The 13713-nt window shown below is 42.4% G+C and overlaps 1 long non-coding RNA gene across 1 annotated transcript; it reads left to right on the top strand.

Annotated features, from left to right (window-relative positions):
- The first annotated feature begins 4249 nt into the window (after positions 1-4249).
- LOC139557461 (uncharacterized) lies at positions 4250-13265 on the top strand. Its single transcript, XR_011671395.1, has 2 exons — positions 4250-4817; positions 12989-13265. It is a non-coding gene; the product is annotated as an uncharacterized lncRNA (long non-coding RNA).
- The last annotated feature ends 448 nt before the right edge of the window (positions 13266-13713 follow it).

The raw sequence follows: 13713 nt of genomic DNA, 5'->3' as shown, positions 1-13713 counted from the left end.
TGATAAACTGGACAACTACAGTACATCCAACAAGAGTCGAAGGACAGAGGGATACACTAGCTAGAACCTTCTCATCTCGGCTCTGGTAGGACAAAAAAGCATGGCCAATTTCATTCCCCCCATGTTGTTCATGAGGTTCTACTGTAGGTGACAGGGCGTCATGTTGTGTGGACTCAAACAGCATTATTTTTTATTTTTTATTTAACCTTTATTTAACCAGGTAGGCAAATTGAGAACACGTTCTCATTTACAATTGCGACCTGGCCAAGATAAAGCAAAGCAGTTCGACACATACAACAACACATAGTTACACATGCAGTAAAACAAACATATAGTCAATAATACAGTGAAAAAAAAAATAAGTCTATATACAATGTGAGCAAGTGAGGTGAGATAAGGGAGGTGAAGGCAAACAAATATATGTATAAATAAATAAAAATATAAAAGGCCATGGAGGCGAAGTGAGTACAACACAGCAAGTAAAATAAAAACTAAAAAAAACAATGGAATGGTTGGTTTGCAGTGGAAGAAAGTGCAAAGTAGAGACAGAAATAATGGGGTGCAAAGGAGCAAAATAAATTAATAAATAAATACAGTAGGTAAAGAGGTAGTTGTTTGGGCTAAATTGTAGATGGGTTATGTACAGGTGCAGTAATCTATGAGCTGCTCTGACAGCTGGTGCTTAAAGCTAGTGAGGGAGATAGGTGTTTCCAGTTTCAGAGATTTTTGTAGTTCGTTCCAGTCATTGGCAGCAGAGAACTGGAAGGAGAGGCGTCCAAAGGAAGAATTGGTTTTGGGGGTGACTAGAGAGATATACCTGCTGGAGCGCGTGCTACAGGTAGGTGCTGCTATGGTGACCAGCGAGCTGAGATAAGGGGGGACTTTACCTAGCAGGGTCTTGTAGATGACCTGGAACCAGTGGGTTTGGCGACGAGTATGAAGCGAGGGCCAGCCAACGAGAGTGTACAGGTCGCAGTGGTGGGTAGTATATGGGGCTTTGGTGACAAAACGGATGGCACTGTGATAGACTGCATCCAATTTATTGAGTAGGGTTTTGGAGGCTATTTTGTAAATGACATCACCGAAGTCGAGGATTGGTAGGATGGTCAGTTTTACAAGGGTATGTTTGGCAGCATGAGTAAAGGATGCTTTGTTGCGGAATAGGAAGCCAATTCTAGATTTGACTTTGGATTGGAGATGTTTGATGTGAGTCTGGAAGGAGAGTTTACAGTCTAACCAGACACCTAGGTATTTGTAGGTGTCCACATATTCTAAGTCAGAGCCGTCCAAAGTAGTGATGTTGGACAGGCGGGCAGGAGCAGGCAGCGATCGGTTGAAGAGCATGCATTTGGTTTTACTTGTATTTAAGAGCAGTTGGAGGCCACGGAAGGAGAGTTGTATGGCATTGAAGCTCGCCTGGAGGGTTGTTAACACAGTGTCAAAAGAAGGGCCAGAAGTATACAGAATAGTGTCGTCTGCGTAGAGGTGGATCAGAGAGTCACCAGCAGCAAGAGCGACATCATTGATGTAAACAGAGAAGAGAGTCGGTCCAAGAATTGAACCCTGTGGCACCCCCATAGAGACTGCCAGAGGCCCGGACAACAGACCCTCCGATTTGACACACTGAACTCGATCAGAGAAGTAGTTGGTGAACCAGGCGAGGCAATCATTAGAGAAACCAAGGCTGTCGAGTCTGCCAATGAGGATGTGGTGATTGACAGAGTCAAAGGCCTTGGCCAGGTCAATGAATACGGCTGCACAGTATTGTTTCCTATCGATGGCGGTTACGATATCGTTTATGACCTTGAGCGTGGCTGAGGTGCACCCATGACCAGCTCTGAAACCAGATTGCATTGCGGAGAAGGTGTGGTGGGATTCGAAATGGTCGGTAATCTGTTTGTTGACTTGGCTTTCGAAGACCTTAGAAAGGCAGGGTAGGATAGATATAGGTCTGTAGCAGTTAGGGTCAAGGGTGTCCCCCCCTTTGAAGAGGGGGATAACCGCAGCTGCTTTCCAATCTTTGGGGATCTCAGACGACACGAAAGAGAGGTTGAAGAGGCTAGTAATAGGGGTGGCAACAATTTCAGCAGATAGTTTTAGAAAGAAAGGGTCCAGATTATCTAGCCCGGCTGATTTGTAAGGGTCCAGATTTTGCAGCTCATTTAGAACATCAGCTGACTGTATTTGGGAGAAAGAGAAATGGGGAAGGCTTGGGCGAGTAGCAGAGGGGAGGGCAGTGCTGTTGTCCGGGGTAGGGGTAGCCAGGTGGAAAGCATGGCCAGCCGTAGAAAAATGCTTATTGAAATTCTCAATTATAGTGGATTTGTCGGTGGTGACAGTGTTTCCTATCTTCAGAGCGGTTGGAAGCTGGGAGGAGGTGTTCTTATTCTCCATGGACTTTACGGTGTCCCAGAACTTTTTTGAATTTGTGTTGCAGGAAGCAAATTTCTGCTTGAAATAGCTAGCCTTGGCTGTTCTAACTGCCTGTGTATATTGGTTTCTGGCTTCCCTGAAAAGTTGCATATCACGGGGGCTGTTCGATGCTAATGCAGAACGCCATAGGATGTTTTTCTGTTGGTTAAGGGCAGTCAGGTCAGGAGAGAACCAAGGGCTATATCTGTTCCTGGTTCTAAATTTCTTGAATGGGGCATGCTTATTCAAGATGGTGAGGAAGGCATTTTTAAAAAATGACCAGGCATCCTCTACTGACGGGATGAGATCAATATCCTTCCAGGATACCCCGGCCAGGTCGATTAGAAAGGCCTGCTCGCTGAAGTGTTTCAGGGAGCGTTTGACAGTGATGAGTGGAGGTCGTTTGACCGCTGACCCATTACGGATGCAGGCAATGAGGCAGTGATCGCTGAGATCTTGGTTGAAAACAGCAGAGGTGTATTTGGAGGGCAAGTTTGTTAGGATGATATCTATGAGGGTACCCGTGTTTACGGAATTGGGGTGGTACCTGGTAGGTTCATTGATAATTTGTGTGAGATTGAGGGCATCAAGCTTAGATTGTAGGGTGGCTGGGGTGTTGAGCATGTTCAAATTTAGGTCGCCTAGCAGCACGAGCTCTGAAGATAGATGGGGGGCAATCAGTTCACATATAGTGTCCAGAGCACAGCTGGGGGCAGAGGGTGGTCTATAGCAGGCGGCAACGGTGAGGGACTTGTTTTTAGAGAGGTGGATTTTTAAAAGTAGAAGTTCAAATTGTTTGGGAACAGACCTGGATAGTATAACAGAACTCTGCAGGCAGTCTTTGCAGTAGATTGCAACACCGCCCCCTTTGGCCGTTCTATCTTGTCTGAAAATCTTGTAATTGGGGATGAAAATGTCTGAATTTTTGGTGGTCTTTCTAAGCCAGGATTCAGACACGGCTAAAACATCCGGGTTGGCAGAGTGTGCTAAAGCAGTGAACAAAACAAACTTAGGGAGGAGGCTTCTAATGTTAACATGCATGAAGCCAAGGCTATTACGGTTACAGAAGTCATCAAAAGAGAGCGCCTGGGGAATAGGAGTGGAGCCAGGTACTGCAGGGCCTGGATTCACCTCTACATCACCAGAGGAACAGAGGAGGAGTAGGATAAGGGTACGGCTAAAAGCTATGAGAATTGGTCGCCTAGAGCTACTAGAGCAGAGAGTAAAAGGAGGTTTCTGGGGGCGATAAAATAATTTAAAGGAATAATGTACAGACAAAGGTATGGTAGGATGTGAATACAGTGGAGGTAAACCTAGGTATTGAGTGATGATGAGAGAGATATTGTCTCTAGAAACATCATTGAAACCAGGTGATGTCATCGCATATGTGGGTGGTGGAACTGAGAGGTTGGATATGGTATAGAGAGCAGGGCTAGAATCTCTACAGTGAAATAAGCCAATAAACACTAACCAGAACAGCAATGGACAAGGCATATTTACATTAAGGAGAGGCATGCTAATCGAGTGATCAATAAGGGTCCAGTGAGTAGAGGTTGGTTGGGGTCGTGGCGATCCAGACAGCTGGCCGGGTATATGGCTATCGGTAGCAGCATAGGATGGAGGTCTGTTTGTAGATACCTCGTGCGTTTCCGTCGGTAGGTTAGTGGGGTTCCGTGTAGTGGGGTTCCGTGTGGTAGAGGGGATCAATCCAAATTGGCAAAATAGATATAGTGACCCAAGGAAAAAATAAAATAAATAAATAATAATAATAATAATAGTTGTCCAATATACTTGTTCAAATAGCAGCCGATAAGACAGCTAACGATTAGCGGGCCTCAGATGAGCGTTCAGGTAACGTCGGGACGGAGGTGCCAGTTGGGGAGGTGCCAGTTGGATAAATCCCTCGGGCAGATAACGTCGGCAGTCAGTCGCGGCAGTCAGTCGTGAAGGCCCGGTGGGGTTCCGTATCTGCAGCAGCAACAAAAGAAACGGATCCGGATGGTGATGGAACTCCTCAGCTGGCTAGCTCCAGAATGATTTGAGTTTGCTCCGGGGTCGACGTAAGCCAATAGTCACACGGTTTGCAGCTAGCTAGCTGCGAAATCAAGGTGCAAGTGTCCAGAGCCTGCGGCTGGAATCCGGGGAAACTGAGAGAAAAAGAGTCCCGGAATGCTCCGGTCCGAGTCGCGTTGCACAAAAGTGCCGGTAGATTATCGAGCTAAAGGAATAGCTGATGACCACTAAACGTGGGCAGCTGAAACACCAACGCTAGCCAGCAAACCGGCTAATTTCGGGGCAGCTACAGATTAGCTTCTGGCTAGCTATCGGAGTAGCTTCTGGTTAGCTTTCAGGCTAGCTTCTGAATTAGCCCCTGGCTAGCTTCCACGATGGATTTTCAGATTGAGGTAAATAATACTTTTTGTAATTGGTGAAGCGGGTTGCAGGAAAGCTTTTGCAGGAAAGCTTTTGTAGTTGAGTTCTTGGATAATAAAATAGATAAAAGATACGCGAAGAAAGGTGTAAATATATATATATACAGGACACGAACAATACGGAACAGAAAAAGACGTCTGAACTGCTAAGCCACCTTGGACGTAAATTAAACCTGGTGTATCACAAAGCAGGATCAAATTAATTAGCCAACTCCAGTAATTTAAAGAAACAATTAGAAATAGTTTGGTAGATGTTTTGGTGAAATAAGCAGCTAACTAGTTAGCTAGCTATAACTAAATGATAGCTTACTAGCTAGTTAGCTCCCATATCAATTTCAAGTATTTCTAAACTAATATCTAACTAATTCGGGAAATATGAAGTTATTTCAGAATGAACGTTACCTGGCTAGCACATTATGCTTTGTGACATTATGTTAGCTAGCTATCCCCAGTTACATAATGTGTTTTCACTTATTGCATATATGCTTGTTGCATTCGCCCTGGTTTCCCTTAGTTATCACAGCCACAAAGTCAAAATTGGCTATATTGTAAAAATTTATGAAAACTAACATTAGCTTTTTGGTCTTAGTTTAAGGTTAGGGTAAGGTATAAGGTTAGCAGTGTGGTTAATGTTAGGGTAAATGTAAATGAAATTGCTAAAATATACTTAAAATATACTTAAGAATCAAAAGTAAAAGTAAAAGTATAAATAATTTCAATTCCTTATATTAAGCAAACCAGATGGCACCATTTTCTTGTTTATTTAATTTACGGATAGCCAGGAGCACACTCCAACACTCAGACATAATTTACAAGCGAATAATTTTTTGTATAGAAAGTCTGTCAGATCGGAGGCAGTAGGGATGAGCGGGGATGTTCTCTTGATAAGTGCGTGAATTGGACCATTTTCCTGTCCTGCTAAGCATTCAAAATGTAGCAAGTACTTTTGGGTGTCAGGGAAAATGTATGGAGTAAAAAGTACATTATTTTCTTTAGAAATGTAGTGAAGTAAAAGCTGTTAAAACTATAAATAGTTAAGTAAAGATACCCATAAAAACAACTTGTAGCTGTGGTAACTAGTGACGACTGTTCTCCCTGGTGCACTTGTTTGTTCGTGAGCTGGCTGCTCGTTCTAGATAGTATAATCTAATCTGTTCAAAACAGTGGGCAGGCAGAAGTGGTCATTCGATTTCTGACATGCAAAAGTGAAATAGGTGTATTTCTGCTGTTGTTCAAATGCACAGATCGCTTTATATATATTCGCAAAGAAACTACTGGTAGATCAAAAACTTGGCATCATATTTCTGTTATGCTCCTTTGTTGACGGCCGCCGATGCATAGAAGACGTAAATCCGGGACACTAAAATTAGTATGTTACATTTGGTATAGTTAAATAAGACACAAGGTTACTTAAGGCAAAAACAAAAAGAAGGATGTTTGGTCGGGGTGGATGGATGGGTGTATAACAAGAACGTCTAGCAGCCCAAAAGTTGCATGTTCAAATCTCATCATGGACAATTTTAGCTAGTTAGCATTTTAGCTAACCCTTTCCCTATCCTTAATGGTGCTGCCGTGCTCTCACAGAAGCCATAATAGGAACTATATAGGGATGTTTTCTCTATCATTCTCATTGCGAAAAACTTTATGCAAATACTCATATAAGTCATATGGCTATGCTATTGACCAATAGAAGCTCACTAGCTTCCAGACCCTACTGGATTGGCTGTTGAGACCTAGCACCACCTATTCTGCTTGCTAGCACCCACATGAGGGCGAGGCTAGAGTGGCTATCCGAATGATCATGTTATGTGGAAATTCCCTCTTCTTACACAGACATTTCAGTGTGTATGACCACCAGAAAGGAATAGGCGAAGTGAGAGGGTCGACTCCCCCCAAAATCTGTCCTCTCAGTATAGCAGACTTGGTCTCTTTAAATGGATACTTTGGGGTTTTGGCAATGATTACGTTTATCTACTTCCCCAGAGTCAGATGAACTTGTGGATACCATTTGTATGTCTCTGTGTCCAGTATGAAGGAAGTTAGATGTAGTTTTGTGAGACAATGCTAACTAGTGTTAGCACAATAACTGGAAGTCTATGGCACGTGTCAAACTCATTCCACGAAGGGCCGAGTGTCTGCGGGTTTTCGCTGCTTCCTTGTACTTGATTGATGAATTAAGGTCACTAATTGGTTGTCTAGGTCTTAATTGAAAGGAAAAACCAAAAACCCACAGACAATAGGCCCTTCATGGAATGGGTTTGACACCCTTTCAAAGGTATCTTCTAGTAGACCAACCGAGGAGTTTTTGTATGGGGGGGGCATTGAGAGAATGTCGAATTTGAGGCTTATTTGATCAAAAAAAAGTTTCATAATGCTAATTTTACAAAATCTAATTAGAAGTGATTTGTCACATGCTGAATACAACAGGTGTAGACTTTATTGTGAAATGCTTACTTACAAAAATGTGCAAATCGGCTATGATCGGCTATGAAAAGCCAACTGAAAATTATTCATGATTATTATTTGACCATGCTTGTCACTTATGAAAATTTTTGAACATCTTGGCATAGTTCTGTTATAATCTCCACCCGGCACAGCCAGAAGAGGACTGGCCACCCCTCATAGCCTGGTTCCTCTCTAGGTTTCTTCCTAGGTTTTGGCCTTTCTAGGGAGTTTTTCCTAGCCACCGTGCTTCTACACCTGCATTACTAGCTGTTTGGGGTTTTAGGCTGGGTGTCTGTACAGCACTTCGAGATATTAGCTGATGTACGAAGGGCTATATAAAATAAAATTGATTGAAATAAAACTAGAAAATAATAACACAATAAATTAAAATATTGAGGCTTTATACCACAGCATTGTTGAATACTCATTTCTGATTGTCTAGAAGGGCATTCTAGAATGGACATTAAATCCAGATAATGGGACAGTTGGAAAAGATATCGGGACAGTTGGAAAAGATATTGGGGACACCTTGCAATCATGACACTATATGCACCTAGACATGCAGATCGTATTTGCTACAAAGTTACAGACAGCTAAACCAACAACCACACAAACCGAAATTGGATACATCGTAAACGCAGATCCAACAAAGAAAAACTTAGCAATTGATTAGTTTTTGCAGAGACATATTTTTTTGGAGCATCTGATGACCTACAGTTAAGTTGTGAGTGATGAACATTAATTTCTCTGGTTCCTACTGTAGTCATGACGCAAGTGGTGCTACGCTGTCAAATCCTCCCACATGAAATGTCTAGTTTGACCAGCTGTTTTCAGCAACGGATATTTTTTAGTTTGGCTGTCATATTGGCAGGTTTGCTAGTAACAAACAATTTAGCTAGCCTCTAGCCTAACGTTAGTGTTTGATATGCAATGGGATCGCCTCGTAATGAGTGTCCTGATGAGTAGGTACTATGCCAGGCAAAATTAAGCATAATAAGCTCATTGGTATGGATGTATCCACATGATGTCAATAGAAATCACCGTAAACAAACACAAATGCAGTTATGTTGCTGTTCTTCTGGCTGCAGATGTCGTGACAAAGGATTTTTATAACTAACCTAAGATAGACCACCGCCTGTTGTTTCCAATGGGAACAAATGAGTCATAGTGGGCAGAACAATCAAGGAAGGGGCAGAGTCTAGCACAAGCTTGCGAGATCCTGTTGGTGCGTTTTAGCATGTACAGTATTAGCATATTTCTGTTAGCGAATGCCTACTCTTTGAATTTACGTGTGCAAATACTCAATTCGCTCTTGCACTCCTTCTGCAATTTTTTTAAACTTTGGAAAAAGGTAAAGCCTTCAAAACTTAGTCCACTTTGTTCATAACAGATTTTAGTTTTGAAAAAAGAAAACTGTATTGAGATCAAATGTTTCATTGATGAGAATATTTGCAGAATATCGGCCAAAATCCATCTTGTTCCATCTTGTCACGACTTCTACCGAAGTCGATGCCTCTCCTTGTTCGGGCGGTGTTTGGCGGTCGACGTCGCCGGTTTTCTAGCCATCGCGATCCATTTTCCATTTGTTTTGTCTCGTTTTTCCACACACCTGGTTCTCATTTCCCTCATTATGTGTTGTGTATTTAACCCTCTGTTTCCCCCATGTCTTTGTGTGGTATTGTTTATCTGTTTCATGTATGCGCAGGTATGTCTGGTTGCGCTGGGTTATGTCAACCCGTATTGTATTTCGTGTTCGTTGTGCCGTGTGCTTTTGGTTCGCCTAAATAAAAGGCTCCGTTTGCTACCCACTATCTGCTCTCCTGCGCCTGACTCCCTTGCAGCCATTTACGCATACCTGACACATCTTCTCCCACTGCCGGCCACTGGGCTTCCTCTCATCACCATATTTGGTAGTGAGTGGAAACGGCAACTGGATGTTTCACATTTAAACATCCGGTGAAATATATGGCTCATTGTTGTATCTGTGGTGACTGTTAGCTGTAGCTAGAGATCATGGCAATTGAACATATAGAATGGACAACTTGGTTGCGTCCTTAAATATAGAACTAATTGAACGAACGACTCTAGCAACCAAAGGGGGGGGGGGGGTGCCTTTGCATTTTTTTATTTGGTAACTGTGGTATAAGCGGGATAAACGCCTCCATTCTGTACATTACAGGGTGGCCGAAGCGTATGTGAAGACTGTGTGTGTGTGTTTTGTGTGTGTGTGTGAGTGTATGTGTGTGTGTTGAAGTGTCAGTGTAAGTACAGTGCAAGAGAGTAAAATGCTCTGCATGGTCAACCTGACGTCTGCAGTGGCCATACAGCCTTTACTGTGAAACGGCCGCTTCAGATGTCAGGCATTCATACTTCTTGCGCTTCGCAGAGCAGAGCTGTTGGATTTTGTCAAGGAACTGAGTTTGTGTTTTTACAGGATCTCTTGGCCCCCCCCCACCTTCAACCAATCATGTCAATGCGGAGCTAGTATACGGAGCCCTACGCATTATAAAAAAATGTGCGAGGCGCACGGCAATGCAGTACGGAGCACGATTTGGCCTCCACAAGCCTCCGGAGGCTCTGCATTTGTGTCACACCCTCTATATGGAGCCTCCAGATCACATTGCAGGAGCAAGCATAAATTGGCTTTAAGTGCAAAAAAGGGTACAATGCAAATAGAGTAGCCATTTGATTAACTGTTCAGCAGTCCTATGGCTTGGGGATAAAAGCTGTTCAGGAACATTTTGATCCCCGCTTGCCCTGCATTAGCAGAGTGAACAGTATATGGCTTGGGTGGCTTTCAAAAATGATACCACCTGGTATAGAGGTCATGGATGGCAGAGAGCTCAGCCCCAGTGATATACTGGACCGTCCGCACCACCCTCTGTAGTGCCTTGCATTCGGATGCCAAGCCGTTGCCATACAGTACCAAACGATGATGCAGCCAGTCAAGATGCTCTCAATTTTGCAGCTGTAGAACTTTTTGAGGATCTGAGGGCCCATGCAGAATCTTTTCAGCCTCCTGAAGGGGAAGAGACGTTGTCGTGCCATCTTCACAACTGTGTTGCTGTGTGTGGACCATGTTAATTCCAGAAGTGATGGGGACAGCAAGGAACCTGAAGCTCTTGACCCGCTCCACTACAGCCCCCGTCGATGTGGATGGGGTTGTGCTTGGCCCTCTGTTTCCTGTCGTCCACGATCAGCTCCTTTGTCATGCTAACGTTGAGGGAGAGGTTGTTGTCCTGGCACGAGTGTATTGATATGTTTTCTACAAAAGATCATTGGCTAGAATGTTCCCACCTGATCTTACCTCATGCCACCTGCCTTCCGCCTTTACGAACATGTATTTCCATTGTAGAGAGGTCAGTCGACCATCCAACCTGGTCTCAGGCATTTGTTATTCTGTACGTAAATCCAAAACGCTCCATTTAGTGTGATATGTTACATTTCGTATGTTATGTATTCATTTATGGATGTCCATCATCCATTTCTTAGGATATGTTACGAATTACAATTCATATGTTCATTGCAATTTGTTGTGGCTAACGTTAGCTAGGTGGCTAACTTTAGCTAGGTGGCTAACGTTAGCTAGACCAGGGGTTAAGGTTAGTGTTAGGGTTAGCAGTTAGGTTAAAGGGTTAAGGTTAGAGTTAAGGTTAGCGTTAGGGTTAGGAGTTAGGTTAAAGGGTTTTAACTTCTTATGGCTGCAATCCCGTTAACGGGATGTTATGACAACAGCCAGAGAAAGTGCAGGGCGCCAAATTCAAACAACAAATCTCATAATTAACATTCTTCAAACATACATGTATCTTATACCATTGTAAAGGTAATCTTGTTGTTAATCCCACCAAAGTGTCCGATGTCAAATAGGCTTTACAGCGAAAGCACCACAAACGATTATGGTAGGTCACCGCAAAATCACAGAAAAACACAGCCATTTTTCCAGCCAAAGACAGGAGTCACAAAAAGCAGAAATAGAGATAAAATGAATCACTAACCTTTGATGATCTTCATCAGATGACACTCATAGGACTTCATGTTACACAATACATATATGTTTTGTTCGATAAAGTTTATATTTATATCCAAAAACCTCAGTTTACATTGGCGCCATGTTTAGAAATGCCTCCAAAATATCCGGAGAAATTGCAGAGAGCCACGTCAAATAACATAAATACTCATCATAAACTTTGATGAAAGATACATGTTTTACATAGAATTAAAGATACACTTGTTCTTAATGCAACCGCTGTGTCAGATTTCAAAAAGCTTTACGGCAAAAGCACAATATTCAATAATCTGAGAACAGCGTTCAGCCACAAAAGGAAGCCATACAGTTACGCGCCAAATTGTGCAGTCAACAAAACTCATAAATAGTATTATAAATCTTCACTTACCTTTGCTGATCTTCGTCGGAATGCACTCCCAGGACTCCCACTTCCACAAGAAATGTTTGTTTTGTTTGGTAATGTCCATCATTTATGTCCAAATAGCTATTTTTTGTTAGCGTGTTTGGTAAAAAAATCCAAAGTCAGGAAGCGCATTCACTAAAAGCAGACGAAATGTCAAAAAGTTCCTTAACAGTCAGTAGAAACATGTCAAACGATTTATTGAATCAATCTTTAGAATGTTTTTAACATAAATCTTGAATAACGTTCCAACCGGAGAATACCATTGACTTCAGATGTGCGATGGAACAGAGCTCCCTCTCATGTGAACGCGCATGGTCAGAACATGGTCACCTCATGGCAGACCTGACTAATTCCTGTCTCCTTCGGCCCCACTTCACAGTAGAGGCATCAGACAAGGTTCTACAGACTGTTGACATCTAGTGGAAGCCGTAGGAAGCGCAAACAGATCCATATCCCACTGTGTATTCAATAGGGGCTGGGTTGAAAATCGACCAACCTCAGATTTCCCACTTCCTGTTTGGATTTCTTCTCAGGTTTTTGCCTGCCATATGAGATCTGTTATACTCACAGACATCATTCAAACAGTTTTAGAATCTTCAGAGTGTTTTCTATCCAATACTAATAATAATATTCATATATTAGCAACTGGGACTGAGGAGCAGGCAGTTTACTATGGGCACCTCTGTGCACCTTTCATCCAAACTAGTCAATACTGCCCCTGCAGCCATAAGACGTTTTAAGGCAATCTCAATTGTGATGTAGTCAATTTTCTTCTTCACGATTGGCTGATCCCTCCTGATGTTTGACATGACTCCAACAGGGTCATCAAGAGGGATCAGCCAATAAAGTTTGATGTCCCAACCAGTTGACTACATTAAAATGGTGGAAGCAGCCTTTTGGCCACTAGAAGCCTCTATAATTCTCTATGCTTTCCCCGACTTTGGTCCCACCCTGTTCCCGCTCCCTCGCTCATTCTTGCATGGCCCAACGGTCCCCCGCCCACTTCACTTCCCTCCATTGAAAATATATGTGGCTCTGTTGTTTCATCGCCCCCAACGTGTTATGTGGAAATGCACTGTAACATTGCCTCTGCCGGCTGTCTAGCCTATGAGTAAAGGACATGGAGAAAAAAATATGAATGTTTGGAGTTCTGTCAATGTTTTGTGTGCAAACCACACGTATACATTGTGTTAAACTCTAAGCATTGAAGTCCCGTTGGTGTAAGATGAACTGATAGCCTAAAAGCTGGCCATGGGGGGTCATACAATAAATGCCTGCTACTCTCTGCAGGGTTTTTGGTGGAGGTCTTTGACGACTACAAATACATGTATTGGGCATGTGGTGTCATGGTGCTGGCACCTGGCATCTTTCTCTTCATCATGAACTACTTCAATTACAAACAACTGGACCAGGAGGAGAGGGAGAGACAGAGTGGAGCCATTGGGATGCAGTCTGTAGCGGAGGAGGCAGAAGCAAGGGAGAAGGAGATGAAAATGACTAAGGATGAGAAAATGGCAGAAGGGACAGGGGACTAAGGGGTTTATTAATGGGTTAATGTTGATGTATATTTTCCGACCTGGGTTCAAATATTATTTCAAATATCTCAATTACTTTCACAAACATTTCGAATTAAGTATTCAGATATGTTTAAAAAAAAAGATAAGTAGTTTAATATTGGATTGTATTTGGAAATACAATTGGAAAGTTTTGGCATGTATTTGAAATGACTCAAATACACTGACACAAATACACTTTAACCCAGGTGTTTGAAAATAATATTTGCATTAAGTATTTAAAAATACTTTCAAATAATAGGCTATTTATAGGAAATTATTTGAAAATACTTTCAAATACTTCCAATAGTAGTAGTTGATTTGTATTTAAATAAAAATGATCAAATACACATGTATTTGAACCCTGGTATATTTTGACATTTTATATTTTTTATATATATGTTAGTGTTGAGGTTGTTGAAATATTTGTCTCATACTCTGTTTGCCAAATAAGCAATCATG

The sequence above is a fragment of the Salvelinus alpinus genome, chromosome 28, assembly GCF_045679555.1.
Source record: "Salvelinus alpinus chromosome 28, SLU_Salpinus.1, whole genome shotgun sequence".
Classification (NCBI taxonomy): domain Eukaryota; kingdom Metazoa; phylum Chordata; class Actinopteri; order Salmoniformes; family Salmonidae; genus Salvelinus; species Salvelinus alpinus.
Note: the sequence above shows the minus strand (reverse complement) of the source record. Positions and strands in the feature narration are given on the sequence as shown.